The sequence below is a fragment of the Malaclemys terrapin genome, chromosome 3, assembly GCF_027887155.1.
Source record: "Malaclemys terrapin pileata isolate rMalTer1 chromosome 3, rMalTer1.hap1, whole genome shotgun sequence".
NCBI lineage: Eukaryota > Metazoa > Chordata > Testudines > Emydidae > Malaclemys > Malaclemys terrapin.
The window spans coordinates 200168579-200183446 of NC_071507.1; positions in this window are offsets into that span (position 1 = coordinate 200168579).

Sequence of the window (14868 nt, forward strand, 5' to 3'; positions counted from 1 at the left end):
ATTCGCTTGCAATAAGCTTAGTTATGTTGAATGGAAGTGAGCAACTGCAGACAATAAAGCACAAAAGAAGGAAACTCTGCCATCTAGAGTTCATATTCCTCAATTACAACCATTAATTAAAAGGGTCACTGTCAGGTGGTTTGCCCTACATTTATGGATTAAAAAATAAGCGTTTACAAGATGTAAGGCCAATAAAAACATTTGTTTGAAATGACCAAATAGACATATTTTTTTCAAAAGACAAAATAAACATTCCTGGCAATGAGACTAACCGGAAGGTTGTAGTGTGGAACTAGCAAATAAGAACCTGCAAGAGAAACTGACAAGTCTGTTTTCATTTTCCAGACAGAGGATTGAGAGATTTTAAAATGCTTTCAGTTTGAAAAGAAATGATCGCTAGATTTGTATTAATCTCCGGCCACATTTTTAAGGGTTCAAAACCTACAACTGGGGGCCAGAGTTTGAAAAGAATTCAGCTCCCATTTAGACACCTAAATGAGGGCCAGACTTAAAGTGTTGTGCAGCCCACATCTCCTATTGCGGCATGCGATGACCAGATTCTCAAGACAGCTCAGCAGCCAATGGGCCTGCGTGGCATCTATGGCCTGTACTATGCACACGATCAAACTGGATGATCATAATGGTCCCTTCTGCCCTTAAAAATCTCTTCTGCCCTAGCACTGTTGAACATCTGGATTCAGTTGTGATTGTGGAGCCCTTCTGAACATTTCAGCCTCATTGAGTTGGGGACTTGTGCTCTTAACGGAGATGGCATCATCACATCACGTAGATCACGAGATACAATGCAAAAGATTCCTTTTGTATGTCGTACGAAAGGCCACTAACAAAACAAAATTTCAGGAAGCACTTATGTGGACACATGCCACGTTTTCAGTTCATATGAATCTCTGGCGGGAATGTATCTAGCAATGTAACCAGTGCATCAAAAGCTCCTGCATGTCATTCTCAGCACATATCATATGGACACTAGAGCAGGAATGGTAGATAGGACATTTAGTCCATATACCAGCCAGCACAGTATATTCGCTAATGCTTTATCCAGCGTAATTTTAAAAACCTCAGGTGATGGAGTTTCTAGTGTTGACAGTCTAATAGCTCTCCTTATTAGAAAGCTTCTTCTGATATACAATTTGAAGTTACTCGTTCTCAAGGGATGAAATGGCTTTTCTTCATTTTTAAAAAAAATTTGCAATTTGAAGTTCGATCATCCATCTGCTTTGAGAGCAGATTTTCAAGAGCGCTTTGGCAGCAGATTTTCAAGTGTTCGGCACCCATAATACATGGCTGAAAATCAATAGCTCCCCAAACTGGTAGAAAATTAGCAGGGCTGTCATGATGTTCACACGTGGCTATCGCAGTTGTCTAGAAAGAAAAAGAAATCGCTCCGTGCGGTAGCATTTGTGAGTTACTTGCTGTTAAAAAAAAGGTTACAAACGCTTTTTAGCAAGGCACTTAGCAAAGCTTCTCTGGTCTGAGAGCTGCTAGAATGAGCTCTGGGTCAGAGCTAACAGAAAACACCTGAGGGACCAAATGACAGATTTAATGTCTGATGACTGAGCCACCAAAGCAAAAAGTGAATGGCTGATACCACCCGAGAGCAGAGTATCTGAGCTTTCAAGTGGTATAAAGGATGCCACAAGAGGCACTTGATACATCCCTATATAGTAAGTGATGCTGCTCACTGCTGCAGCAACCAAGTTATTTGCACCTGTAACCCTTCTGCCGGATAGAGATGGCAGCAATAGAAGCCAGGTTAAGTAAATCTAGGGGACCTCTTCTAAATGGAATGAAACATGGCTTGCCTTAAGTCTCCTCCCAGAACTGCGCTCCCAGGTCTGGCACCAGGAAACTACAATGCAACCTCCCCCCAGTTACCTTTCCAGCTCAGGAATCCCCTGGAATGTGATGTCACCTAAGCCCTTTATTTGGGGAAAACACAGCAAGTGGATATTTACAGAACAATAAAAATCAGCAAAACCCAACTAGGGTACACAGGTAGGGCCTTGGGCACCAGGTTTGTATAATTTTTGGTGGTGCCCAGAATGGGTCCAAGCAGAGCCATCCCGTCCATAGGACTGACTGGGGCAACTGCCCCGGGCCCCGCGCTTTGGGGGCCCTGCACTTCAGGGGGATGCAGGGTCCAGGGCGGCCTGGAGGGTTAATGGGGGGCCTGGCACTGGCAGCAGCAAGCGACCCGGCCCCAGCCTGCCCTGCTCCGCTCCACCCCACCAGCATCACTCGGGGGAGGGGGCAGAAGCCAGAAAGAGACGGGGCAGAGGCTTGGGGGAAGGGGTGGAATGGGGGCAGAACAGGGGTGGGAAGAGGCAGGGTATGGCTCCCCAGACTACCCTGGATCCCACATCCCCCTGAAGCGTGGGGCCCCCCCCCAAAGCACAGGACCCAGGATGCTTGCCCTGGTCCATCCTATGAACGGGATGGCTCTGATTAAATATAAGCCCAAACATTGGTGGAGCCGGGCCCACATTCCTGCATATTGGTGGAGAAAGGGCACCACGGGCCCATATAATTTGCTGCCTATGGGTAAGGCCCACTATACAAACTCCATCCCACCTACAACTCACTCATAACCCTGAATAGATCTAGTGGTGGTCAAGTGGATGGTGGGAGGCAGCTCTCCCAACCTGGGTGCTTTAGTCTAGAGTCCAGCAGCAGAAGCTCCCACTCCACTAGGGCAGTCTTGCAGAGTCAAGTCTATGCCACTGCTAGTGTGGCAAAAGAACATCTCACAGGGTTCCAAAGCTCTGGATAAAAAACCCAGTTCCTAGTAGAACCCAACACAGAACCTGAATCTCTGAACATTGTCTCCCAGATTGAATCCTTCCATTGTCTCTGTCTCCTTGAGTTTAGGCCACTCACTATCTTTTAGAACAGGGTGACCCACTTTTTGCCAGGCTCTACCTTTCATAGTTCTCCCCCATTAAGTACATAGAATTGTAGGACTGGAAGGGACCTTGAGAGGTCTTCTAGTCCAGTCCCCTGCTCTCTTATGTTAATATGCACCATGTCCTATAATTTCCAAAACAGACACAACCAACCTCCAAACAATACACATAAAGCACTGAGCAGGAGTGTGCTGGGGTGAAATTACAATATGTAAATCAAGCCTGCCAGAGCAAGCTTTTCCCCTTTCTTCCACAGGGGGGCAGTAAAGAGGTCTATCCCTCTAGGCCTTGTCGCTCTGAGGCTCACACACCATTATTAGCCTTTTTTCAGTTTCACTGTCTCTCCTGTATTGCCTAGGCTTTTCTATGCCACAACACTCTAGCATGAGTGCCAGATAAACATGATGGGGTTTATCTTCACAGCAGGACTCTAAGGTCAGGTCTACACTATAAACTTACATTGGTAAAACTTACATTGCTCAGAGGAGTGAAAAATCCACACGCCTGAGTGACAGAGTTATACCAACCTAAGCGCTGGTGTAGACAGTGCTCTGTTGATGGGAGGGCTTCTCCCCTCAACCTAGCTACCACCTCTCATGGAGATGGATTAATTACGCCAACGGGAGAAGCTCTCACATTGGCATAGGTAGCATCTTCACTGAAGCGTTACAGAGGCGCAGCTGCATCGGTGCAGCATTTTGAGTGTAGACATGTCCACAAATAAAGCAGACTTCTTATCCCCATTTTACAGACTGGAAAGTGAAACAGAGAGCTCAAGGCCCATCCAGGATAGTACTTAAGGATATGGATAACTTTGAGCATATGAGGGGTCTCATTAGCAAGTACTTGTGTTTAAAGCGATACATGTTTAAGTGCTTTGCTGGACTAAGGCCTTAACCTTGGTCTATAGTCCCAACTTAAGTCGGTATAACTGTCACTCAGAGGGGTAGAAAATCCACCTTCCTGGAAGACCTAGTTATACTGACCTAACCCCAGTGTGGACAGCTCTAGGTCAACAGGAGGGCTTCTCCCATTAACATAACCTCTTGGAGAGATGCAGTACCTACACTGATGGAGGCAGCTCTCCTGTTGGCTTGGTGGCATCTTCACTAAGTGCTACAGCAGCACGGGTGCAGCACTGAAAGTGTAGACAAGCCCTTAGTTACTTGCCCCAGGACCTCTGTGCCAGAGGCAGGAAGAGAATCTAGATCTCTCCAGAGTCCCACGCCAGAATTACTAGTAAAGCAAAGCTCCTACATATTTAACATTTATAGAAAGGCCCAAAGCGGAGCACCTTCTGCACCAGTTATCAGAAGATAAAACCTGATTCTGCTCTCATTGGCAAGGGTTTTATAGTGGTGTGACCCCATTGACTTCAGTGGAGGTACTCCAGGTTCACACCAGTATAAGTGAAAAGAGAATCAGGCCTAGTGTTCCGCCAGAAGGTCACTTAGGGAATTGCTGCTTCAGCATGAGGTAGCAAATTGCCCCTTGCAGAAACTTCTTGCCAGCTGATCATCCTAAACACCACCTTGCTGCGAATCCAACTCCCTGGAGTTGCTTGAGCAGCTATGATGAGTGTTTAGAGGTTTCCACACACCTACAGTAACACCAAAATGTACGGAGCTGACTTTCACTTGACCGATGGACGCTGCCTGCACAATCTTCAGCTGCATGTGATAATAGCCACAGCCCTCTCTGCCCCATCCACCGACCTACAGCTGCAGGGCTGAAAGGTTTCTCAGTGCTCACACCCACTTACTGGTCCTTTAATAACCTGGGGCTGAGCTTCTCCAGAGTATACTAGTTTCTCCAGATACCCAACTGGACTGTCAGGCTGGTATGTTTCTAACGAAATGAGGAACACACGCAACACTACTGCCATTAACATCTGACTGAGAAAATACCAATGAAGTATAAACACTTGACAGTTGAAACATAAAAGATTGTTCTTGCCACTAAACCAGTTTTTATTGTCTGTAACCCTCAACGTGACCAGGAGTGTTTGGTTCATCCCAGTATGAGACAGGTGAACTAGATAAGTTCATGGAGGATAGGGCCATCAATGGCTACTAGCCAGCAAGGGCAGGGATGGTGTCCCTAGCCTTGGTTTGCAAGAAGCTGGGAATGGGCGACAGGGGATGGATCACTTGATGATTACCTGTTCTGTTCATTCCCTCTGGGGCACTGGGCATTGGCCACTGTTGGAAGACAGGACACTGGGCTAGATGGACCTTTGATCTGACCCAGTATGGCCGCTCTTATGTTCTAGGTGGGAACAGTGCTGTGCAGGTAACGCAGAAGCAAAAGCTGTTGATGCACAAGCAATGGGCTCCCACGCAAATTCTTGCTCTTGGACATGTACGGCCTCGTCCTGCAAGAAACCAGCTGCAGAGGAGAAAGGGAGACCTAACTGAGTTGCAGCGGATTGTGTGTGAGGTCTGCAAAACCTCTGTGCTGTGCTCACCGCAAGGGTGAAGGGAACAAAGTTAGCTGGAGTAGACTGGTAGTTCATCCACACCCCATTCATCCACACTCATCTCATTGACTGGGCATTGCAGGGGGTCTTGCAGTTGGGTCTGACTGCGCCGTCTATTATTTGCGATGTATTACTCAGGCATGGCAGGTGCAGCAGCATCTAGGAGCCCTGTGCCGGTGGGGCCAGTAAGAATGCCTGCTTTGAAAACTTGTGTTCCTTCCAACTCCATGCAGCAAAAGGGTGGGCTCCGGTTGGTACGTGTAGCCCTTTGGCTTCCTGATGCACAGTGCATGAGCCATCATTTGCCTTTGCCAAAAGTGCTCTTTATATAGCAACAGAGCCGGCCTGCGCTCATGTAATGTGTGATTAAAGTCAATGTTCCTGCTAAGGAGATGTCGTCATGGTGATACACAAGCGCTATTCTTAGCTCCTCAGGGCTGCTCAGTCAAGTTGGCTGCATCTGAAGTTCTGTTTCTTCCTCTCAACTACTATTCTTTGGGGAAACTTGGAGGGGAGAGGGGGCATGAAAGGGTAATCTCTTTTTGGCAGGGGGAATTTGCTGTAGAGACTAAGTTCATTAACAGTTTGGGGCAAAGGACTGTTTATCGGCTATAGACGCCCATCAGAGACCCTTAAAACTAGCATGAGAAGAACAGCCTGTTTCCCCCCTTCCCCCTTTCTGTTAATGCATGTGGTTTCTTATGGCTTCCTCTGAAGCAGCAGCAGGTGCTGGCCACTGTCAGAGACAGGATGGAACAAGCATCAGATCCAGTCTGGCTGTGCCTGTGTTCCTTTCACTATCACACAATAGGAAACCATAACCTTAACTGGGAGGAACAATGCAACATCATCAACAGTAGTGCACCATTGTCAGGAGAGGTACCAGCCGATATTTCCATTGGAACATATGGGTATGGGACTTAGGGTTGCCAACCCTCCAGGTTTCGTTGGGAGTCTGCCGGAATCAGGCCCTATCTTCTGCAGGCTACTGAAGCCAAACCGGGAGATTTTAGGCCGCTAAAAGTCCAGCGGCACAGCGGGGTTAAGGCAGGCTCCCTACCTGCCCTGGCCCGGAAGCGGCCGGCACGGATCTGCAGCCCCTGGAAGGAAGTAGGGGGTCTCCGCATGCTGCCCCCACCCTGCGTGCCGACTCCACAGCTCTTATTGGCCGGGAACTGCGGCCAATGGGAGCTGTGCGGGCAGTGCTTGCGGCACTGGCAGCACGTGGAGATCCCTGCCACCCCCTGCAGGGGCCACAGAGACATGCTGGCCACTTCTGGGAGCGGTGCAGGGCCAGGGCAGGCAGGGAGCCTGCCTTAGCCTTGCTGCACCACCGCCCGGGAGCCGCCTGAAGTAAGCACCTCCCAGCCAGAGCCAGCACCCCCTTCTGCACCCCAACCCCATCACAGAGCCCCCTCCAGCACCCAAACTGACTCCCAGAGCCCGCATCCTTCACCCCCACCTCGTGCCCCAGCTCAGCCTGGAGCCCCCTCCCACACTCTGAACCCCTCGGCCCCAGCCCAGAGTCCGCACTCCCCTCCCACACTCTGACTCCTTGCCCCAGCTCAGTGAAAGCGAGTGAGGGTGGGGGAGAGTGAGCGACAGAAGGAGCGGGGATGGAGTGAGAAGAGCAGGGCCTTGGAGAAGGAGCAGGGCAGGGACAGGGCCTCGGAAAGGGTGTTTGGGTTTGTGTGATTACACAGTTGGCAACCCTATATGGAATGTGCCCCTCAAGCAGAGAGTGGTGGCATCAGGCAAATAAAACTTCACAGGTAAACATTGGACCAAACATCGCAAGCATGGCATGGGGAGGGGAGGGGGACGTTTTTGGCTTCCGTGGGAGTTCTCTGTGCAGAGGGCTTATGGGATCAAGGCCACTGAAACCCTTTGGCCTGGAGGAAGACTGTCTCTTTGGCACACGATACTCACTGATAGAGCCATTATGAGGCATCAGGCCATATAAGTTTTGGGAGCCATGATTCATCTTGAATTCAAATACAGAGTCATACAGTGTGTGGGAGAGAGCGAGAGAGAGAGAGAGAGAGAGAGAGAGAGACGCTATTGTGCTAGCATGCATCTTCATAGAATCATGGGACTGGAAGGGACCTTGAGAGGTCATCTAGTCCAGTGCCCTGCACTCATGGCAAGACTAAGTATTATCTAGACCTTCCCTGACAGCTGTTTGTCCAACCTGCTCTTAAAAATCTCCGATGTGGAATCTCCATCAACCTCCCTAGGCAATTTATTCCAGTGCTTAATCACCCTGACAGGAAGTTTTTCCTCATGTCCAACCTAAACCTCCTTTGCTGCAATTGTTCTATCCTCAGAGGTTAAGAACAACAATTTTTCTCACTCCTCTTTGTAACCACCTTTTATGTACTTGAAAACTGTTATCATGTCCCCCCCAGCCTTCTCTTTTCCAGACTAAAACCCCATCTTCCCTCATAGCTCCTGTTTTCTAGACCTTTAATCATTTTTGTTGCTCTTCTCTGGACTGTCTCCAATTTGTCCCCATCTTTTCTGAAATGTGGCACCCAGAACTGGACACACAGGGCCAGTGCAACCCACTGGGTGACCTAGGTGGTTGCCTAGGGCACTAGCATTTGGGGGGGGCGGCATTTCGGGTCCTTTGGTGGCGACTGTGGCCGGATCTTTGGCCGCCCCGGTCGGCAGCGGCATTTAGGCGGAGGGAGCTGGGGCAGGGGGGTGCAGGGAGGGCCACCTGCAGCAAGCAGGGGGGCGGGAGCGGCATGCAGGGGAACTCCCCACCCCAGTTCACATCTGCTCTGCCTCCTCCCCTGAGCATGCCACCCCACTCTGCTTCTCTCCCTCCCAGGCTTGCCTGGGAGGTGGGAGAAGTGGAGCAGCGACGGTGTGGTCGGGGAGGAGGCGGAACAGAGGTGAGCTGGGGCGGGGAGCTGCCGTACGGCTCCCCGGGCCTGGGGGAGCTGCCTCGGGGGAGCGCCTCAGGGCAGAGGGGAGGAGCTGCTGCAGGGGGAGTGTGCCTCAGGGCGGAGGGGGGCGGAGAGCTGCCACAGGGCTTGGGGAGGGAGGGGGCGCAAGGTTAGGGTTACCATATTTTGTGCCTCCAAATGGAGGACACTCCACGGGGCCCCGGCCCCGCCCCCAGCCCCACCCACGCCCCAACTCCGCCCCCTCCCCAAAGTCTCTGCCCCCTCCCCTGCTTCCCGCGAACATTTGATTCGCGGGAAGTCTGAAGCAGGTAAGGGGGAGTGTGGGGGGAGGAGGCGCGGCCCAGGCTGGCCCCCCGGCGGCTCCAGCCTGGGTCGGCTCGGGCCCTGGGGTGCCGGCCCCCGGCCGACCACCCCCGGCCCGCCCAGCACTGCCGGCCCCCGGCGGCCCGGCGCACCCCCCGGCGGCTCGGCCCCGCGACCCCGGCTCCTGGCCCCGCGACCCCGGCTCCACGACCCCGGACCGGCTCCTGGCCCCGCGGGCCCGGTTCCCCGACCCCGGACCGGCTCCCCGGCTCCCGGCCCGGCCCCCCGCCCGGCCCGGCACTGCGACCCTGGCCCGGCCTGGCCCCCGGCCCGGCACTGCGCCCCTGGACCCGGGCCCGGCACCGCGCGCCCGGCCCGGCTCCCGGCCCGGCACCATGCCCCCGGCCCCACACCGGCCCCGGCCCCGGGCCCGGCACCGCGCGCCCGGCCCGGCTCCCGGCCCGGCACCATGCCCCCGGCCCCACACCGGCCCCGGCCCCGGGCCCGGCACCGCGCGCCCAGCCCGGCTCCCGGCCCGGCACCATGCCCCCGGCCCCGCACCGGCCCCGGCCCCGCACCACCGACCCCAGACAAAGAGGCCCCGGCCGAGCCCTCCCTCCCTCCCGATTTTCTCGGACATGCCCGGCTTTTGGGGATTTCCCCCCGGACGGGGATTTGAGCCCCCAAAAGCCGGACATGTCCGGGAAAATCCGGACGTATGGTAACCCTACGCAAGGTGGAAGTTTCGCCTAGGGCGCGAAACATCCTTGCACCCTCCCCGTGGACACAATACTCCAGTTGAGGCCTAATCAGCACAGAGTAGAGCGTGGATCCTCCGCAGAAGCGACACCTTTGCTCAATGGTTAAAGTAGATTGACAGGGAGGTGGGGGGGGGGCTCTCCCTCTGCTTTAAACAGGAGGAGATGTTATGTCCCCTCCCCACAAAGTCCCCTTTACTTTAACTCCTGCCCTTGTTCTTTCTAATGCTGAGAACTATGATGCTATCAAAAAGGGGATTCTTCTGTCCTTTAGCAAACCTGGGAGAATCGTTTTGGGAAAAGGATGCCATCGGGCCTCGCCCAGGCTGAAGTTAGCAGGTGCCTTTGGACTCACTGGCAACTGTAACCTCCTCTGTGGAGGCTGGCCAAGTCATCAGAGGGTCTTCTATCATGTAGCAAAGAGGCAAGAGAGTTGCCTGTCTTAAAGAGCAATTAAGTGGCTCTATCTATTGGGTTATTAATATAAGGCGTAGTGGTGGCTTTCAAATTCTGGGGCCTGATTCCAAGCATGGGAGTTATTTCAAAGCCTGGGAGGCAGCTCTCTTCAGCAGGGACCTGTTACGCCTTTAAAAAAAAAAAAAAAAAAAAAAAAAACCACCATACACATGAGCATTTTAAGTCACTTTGCAAAGCCCTTAGACGAATTCGTCTCCTGAGTGGATGCACCAGGCTGGTTGGAGGTTGCTAGTGATGTGCCAGTTACATCTCTGACACGGGGTGAGGTAGCTGTGGAATTCGGGCGGGACCTGGCGTTGCACCAGGCGGGCGAGTGTGATAGCCACCATCTCAGCCAGCGTCAGACAGCTTGAGCTGGAGAGCCGTGTTCTGTAGGTGGGGGCTGTAACAGTCACATCCTTTGTGGATCAGGCACAGGGGTGATAGAACCCACATTGACTTACGTTACACAGCCGTGTATATAAGTGCTTTGCAATTCTGTATGTCCCATTATGCAAATAGAGCCAAATCTAGGTTTTACCACTACTGCAGTGGCTACATTGGTAAATGCAAAGTAATGCACATTAGAAAGAATAAATCCAACTATACATATAAAATGATGGGGTCTAAATTAGCTCAAGAAAGAGATCTTGGAGTCGTTGTGGACAGTTCTCTGAAAACATCCACTCGATGTGCAATGGCAGTTGAAAAAGCGAACAGAATGTTGGGAATCATTAGGAAAGGGATAGATAATGAGACAGAAAATATCATATTGCCGCTATATAAATCCATGGTACGTCCACATCTTGAATGCTGTGTGCAGATGTGGTCGCCCCATCTCAAAAAAGATACATTGGAATTGGAAAGGTACAGAAAAGGGCAACAAAAATGATTAGGGGTATGGAACGGTTTTTGTATGAGGAGAGATTAATAAGACTGGGACTTTTCAGCTTGGAAAAGAGACGAGTAAGGGGGGATATGATCGAGGTCTATAAAATCATGACTGGTGTGGAGAAAGTAAATAAAGGAAGTGTTTTTTACTCCTTCTCATAACACAAGAACTAGGGGTCACCAAATGAAATTTATAGGAAGCAGGTTTAAAATAAACAAACATTAGGAAGTATTTCTTCACACAACACCGTCAACCTGTGGAACTCCTTGCCAGAGGATGCTGTGAAGGCCAAGACTATAAAAGGGTTCAAAAAAGAACTAGATAAGTTCATGGAGGATAGGTGCATCAATGGCTATTAGCCAGGATGGGCAAGGATGCACCCCATGCTCTTATTGTCCCTAGCCTCTGTTTGCCAGAAGCTGGGAGTGGACGACAGGGGACGGATCACTAGATGGTTGCCTGTTCTGTTCATTCCCTCTGAAGACAGGATACTGGACTAGATGGACCATTGGTCTGACCTAGTTTGGCCATTCTTATGTTCTATAATAATAATAAATGGCGATATCCCATCTCCTAGAACTGGAAGGGACCTTGAAAGGTCATTGAGTCCAGCCCCCTGCCTTCACTAGCAGGACCAAGTACTGATTTTGCACCAGATCCCCAAGTGGCCCCCTCAAGGATTGAACTCACAACCCTGGGTTTAAGAGGCCAAGGCTCAAACCACTGAGCTAGCCCTCCCCCTCACTGGCCATACCTCCTTTCCTTGAAGCCACAACTTCCTCAGCCTTTCTGCCAACCCCTTATGCCACCCCAGCTACGGCACTGTTTTTTGAACCTCCGACAGTCAGAGCGGATGCTGCTGTTCCAGACAGTGCTAGTTCTGAATTAGGTCACAAGCCATCAACTCCAAAACTAAGGCAATTTATTAGTGAACCAAGGAAACCAAAGAACACATAGGCCAAGACCTCAGAGTGCCCACCATGGCACTGTTAGCCAAGGCTTCCATTAGAAGCCTTGCATACAAGAACTCCCTTTCAGTCCGGGTCCCAGTCTATCAGTCCTACCTCTCCAGTAGCTTTCTTTAGACTGCTTTAACATTTGGAGCCTTCCCAGGAGGCCTGCAGCTAGCCAGAGTGTAAAAAGCAGCTTCCCTCTCTAAAGTTACTCCCCAGCCAGCCCCTTTCTGGTTTCCTCTTTCCACCTGATCTGTGTGGTTCCAGTCCGCCAACTAAGAGTTTACAGTCCTCTGTTCTAACCACCACAATGTGCAGCTGCCTCCTAGCCCATATGGGAGCAGGAGTTAAGGATGGAATGGGGGTGCCATTCAGATCCATAAGGGTAGCCCCTGGATGTCCCAGTCAAGATCAAGAGCCTATTGTGTTAGGTGCTATACAAACACAAAGATGATAGACAAAACACAGGAGACAGGGAAGTATTATTATCACCATTTAACAGATTGAGAATTGAAGCACAGAGAGGCTAAGTGCCAGATTCTGACACACCCCCGCGACACCCATCCTACTGATAAGGATTTACTCATGTAAGCTGTCCCATAGACTTCAGTGGGAGTGCTCGTGTGAGGAACTGCTCACCAGTGGGAGTAAGAGATTGACAATCTACCTGTAAGAGATTTGCCGAAGATAACACTGGTAGTCAGTGGCAGAGACAGAAATTGAACTCAGACCTTCTGAGCTGATGTCGTTCCCTGACACAAAACAGTCTGCTCCTCTGCCCACGTTGTGCCCCACCTTAGAGACATCGGCGCTGGCTTGCTTTTGCTTAAGTTGTGCCTAATGTCCACAGAGAATTCTCAGAAACAGCACCAATTTTTAATCCTTGAGAGAGACAACATGATTTTTACGTTCTAGTTGCATCCTGAAGTTCAGACTCTACCAGAGATGCCAAATGTAATACGTTCCACTGCAACTACCACCTGCTAAATCACTTAGCAGTCAAAGTCACAGCGTGCTGAAGAGCTCTCGAAACAAATGCGTGACATGGCAAAGAGAAAGACCAATTGCAAGAGCAGAGGATGCCAGTAAACACAGCCCTCTCCCAAGGAACAGTGCTTCACTGAGTCACATTAATGGCTGGTACTGTTAAAACAAAGAAAACGAAATATTCAACCTGAGGAACTCCCTCATGCAGGATGCTGTCAAGCAAAATGATATGGGCTGAATAATTGTGCAAACCGTAATAACATTGGTAGTAATATATACCAGTGTTAGAGTAACGGAGAAGCATGGTCTAGAGGATACTAGCCAGAATGTTGATTAAGGACCTTTTAGGTTTGCTCCTTGACTCTGCTACAGATTTACTGAAAGGCCTTAGGCAAGTCACTTAAGCTCTGCATGCTTCAACTGAAAAATGCTAATTCTTTCTTCACAGCGGTGTTTTGAGACTTGCTTCGTAACAAATACAAACATTTTCAGACAAAGCACCTTTGTGCTTTCTACCTTTCTAGGGGGAGGGATAGCTCAGTGGTTTGAGCATTGGCTTGCTAAACCCAGGGTTGTGAGTTTAATCCTTGAGGGGGCCACTTAGGGATCTGGGGCAAAATCAGTACTTGATCCTGCTAGTGAAGGCAGGGGGCTGGACTTGATGACCTTTCAAGGTCCCTTCTAGTTCTAGGAGATGGGATATCTCCATTAATTTAAAAAAATTTACCGCACTGCCCTTCATAACGGACACATTATCCTGCGGCAAATCCCTGTTTAAGACTCTACTTTGACGTGATGCCGCCACAAAATTTGACAACAGTTCGGCTGCTGGTGTGCAGAGACCACTGCCGATCATGCCAGCCAATACCCCCTCTGTCTACTTGTATTCCCCTCTCAGTCTGAGTGTATCAGTCTGCTGGCCCATGTTTCATACTTAGATTGTAAGTTCCTTGGGACAGGGACTGTTTTTTGTTCTGTTTGTAAGAGCCTAGCACAATGGGATCCTGGTCTGTGACTAGGGCTCTTAAGTGCCATATTAATACAAATTAATAATACTTTATAATGGTTACAAACTGGTTTGCAATTGTCAGCTACAAGGCTCTGTGCAAATTAGTGGTATTAGGGTTCACTGAAAATTTTCAAATGAAACATTTCTCCATCGTACAAGGGGGTTTTGTCAAAATCAAAATATTCTGCTTTTGAAAACTCCATTTGGTGAAATTGTCCATCAAGAAAATCGTAATGTAACATTTAGACATTTCTGAAGCCAAATTTTTCAGGAACTTTTAAATTTAAGAAAAAGTGTGGCTATTTAATCATTTCTCCCCAATTCAGCCCCAAAACGAATGTTGCAATTGTGGAATTTCTCCTGGGAGGCCCATTTTGTTTTCCAAGGAGTTCTAATTAATGCACATTATATTTCATGCTTTTGGTTGCAAGGTGGGCACTTGCAGGAGCTGTTTATCCCGAGATGTATCATTGCACAACCAACTATAAGAGACATATTGAGCATTTTTGGAGCCTCAGGAATCGACCAATTCTACGTTATTAGAGTAGAATGGCCAGTTGTCTGATCTATGGCAAACCTTTCATTTTCAACTGGGCCTCCCCCTTTCTGCCGAGATGACACTAAGCATGAGGCAGATACCAGAAATCAGACTGAAAACTATCAATCTGGCAATAGGCAACAAGCATCATTGGTCTGGGTCCACATTCAAATTAGCATTCTGTAAGCCTCCCATCCAGATACGAGTCTTCTGAGCTACCTCCAGTGCTGCCAGTGTCCCTACAGCACGGCAGTAACGCAACTAGACAGCCAGGACTTGCATTATCCTCTCCAAGGACAGAATGAAGGCGTGCTCAAAGCACCAGTGCAAAACACTGGAATCAGAGCGGCGTGACTTGAGGATGGCCATGACAATTGTTACAATAAGGGCAGCCTCCAAGAGATAAGTGTTAACGGAAGCCAAGCCACTTCTGGGCCAGAAGGCAAAGCCAACACACTTATGCAGTGAAGAATCCCAGGGAAATGCACAGACACTCCTTACTATTGTGTCTCTGGAAGGATTTATGAATGTGCTTGTTCGGGGTTCGCTAGGAATGCCTCTCTTCCAAAATATGCTCAGTCCCATGTCTGGGTCACCTCCAGATTTCAATCCATCCTCCTAAGACAATCGTTCCTACAGACTGGCTGTGATGGT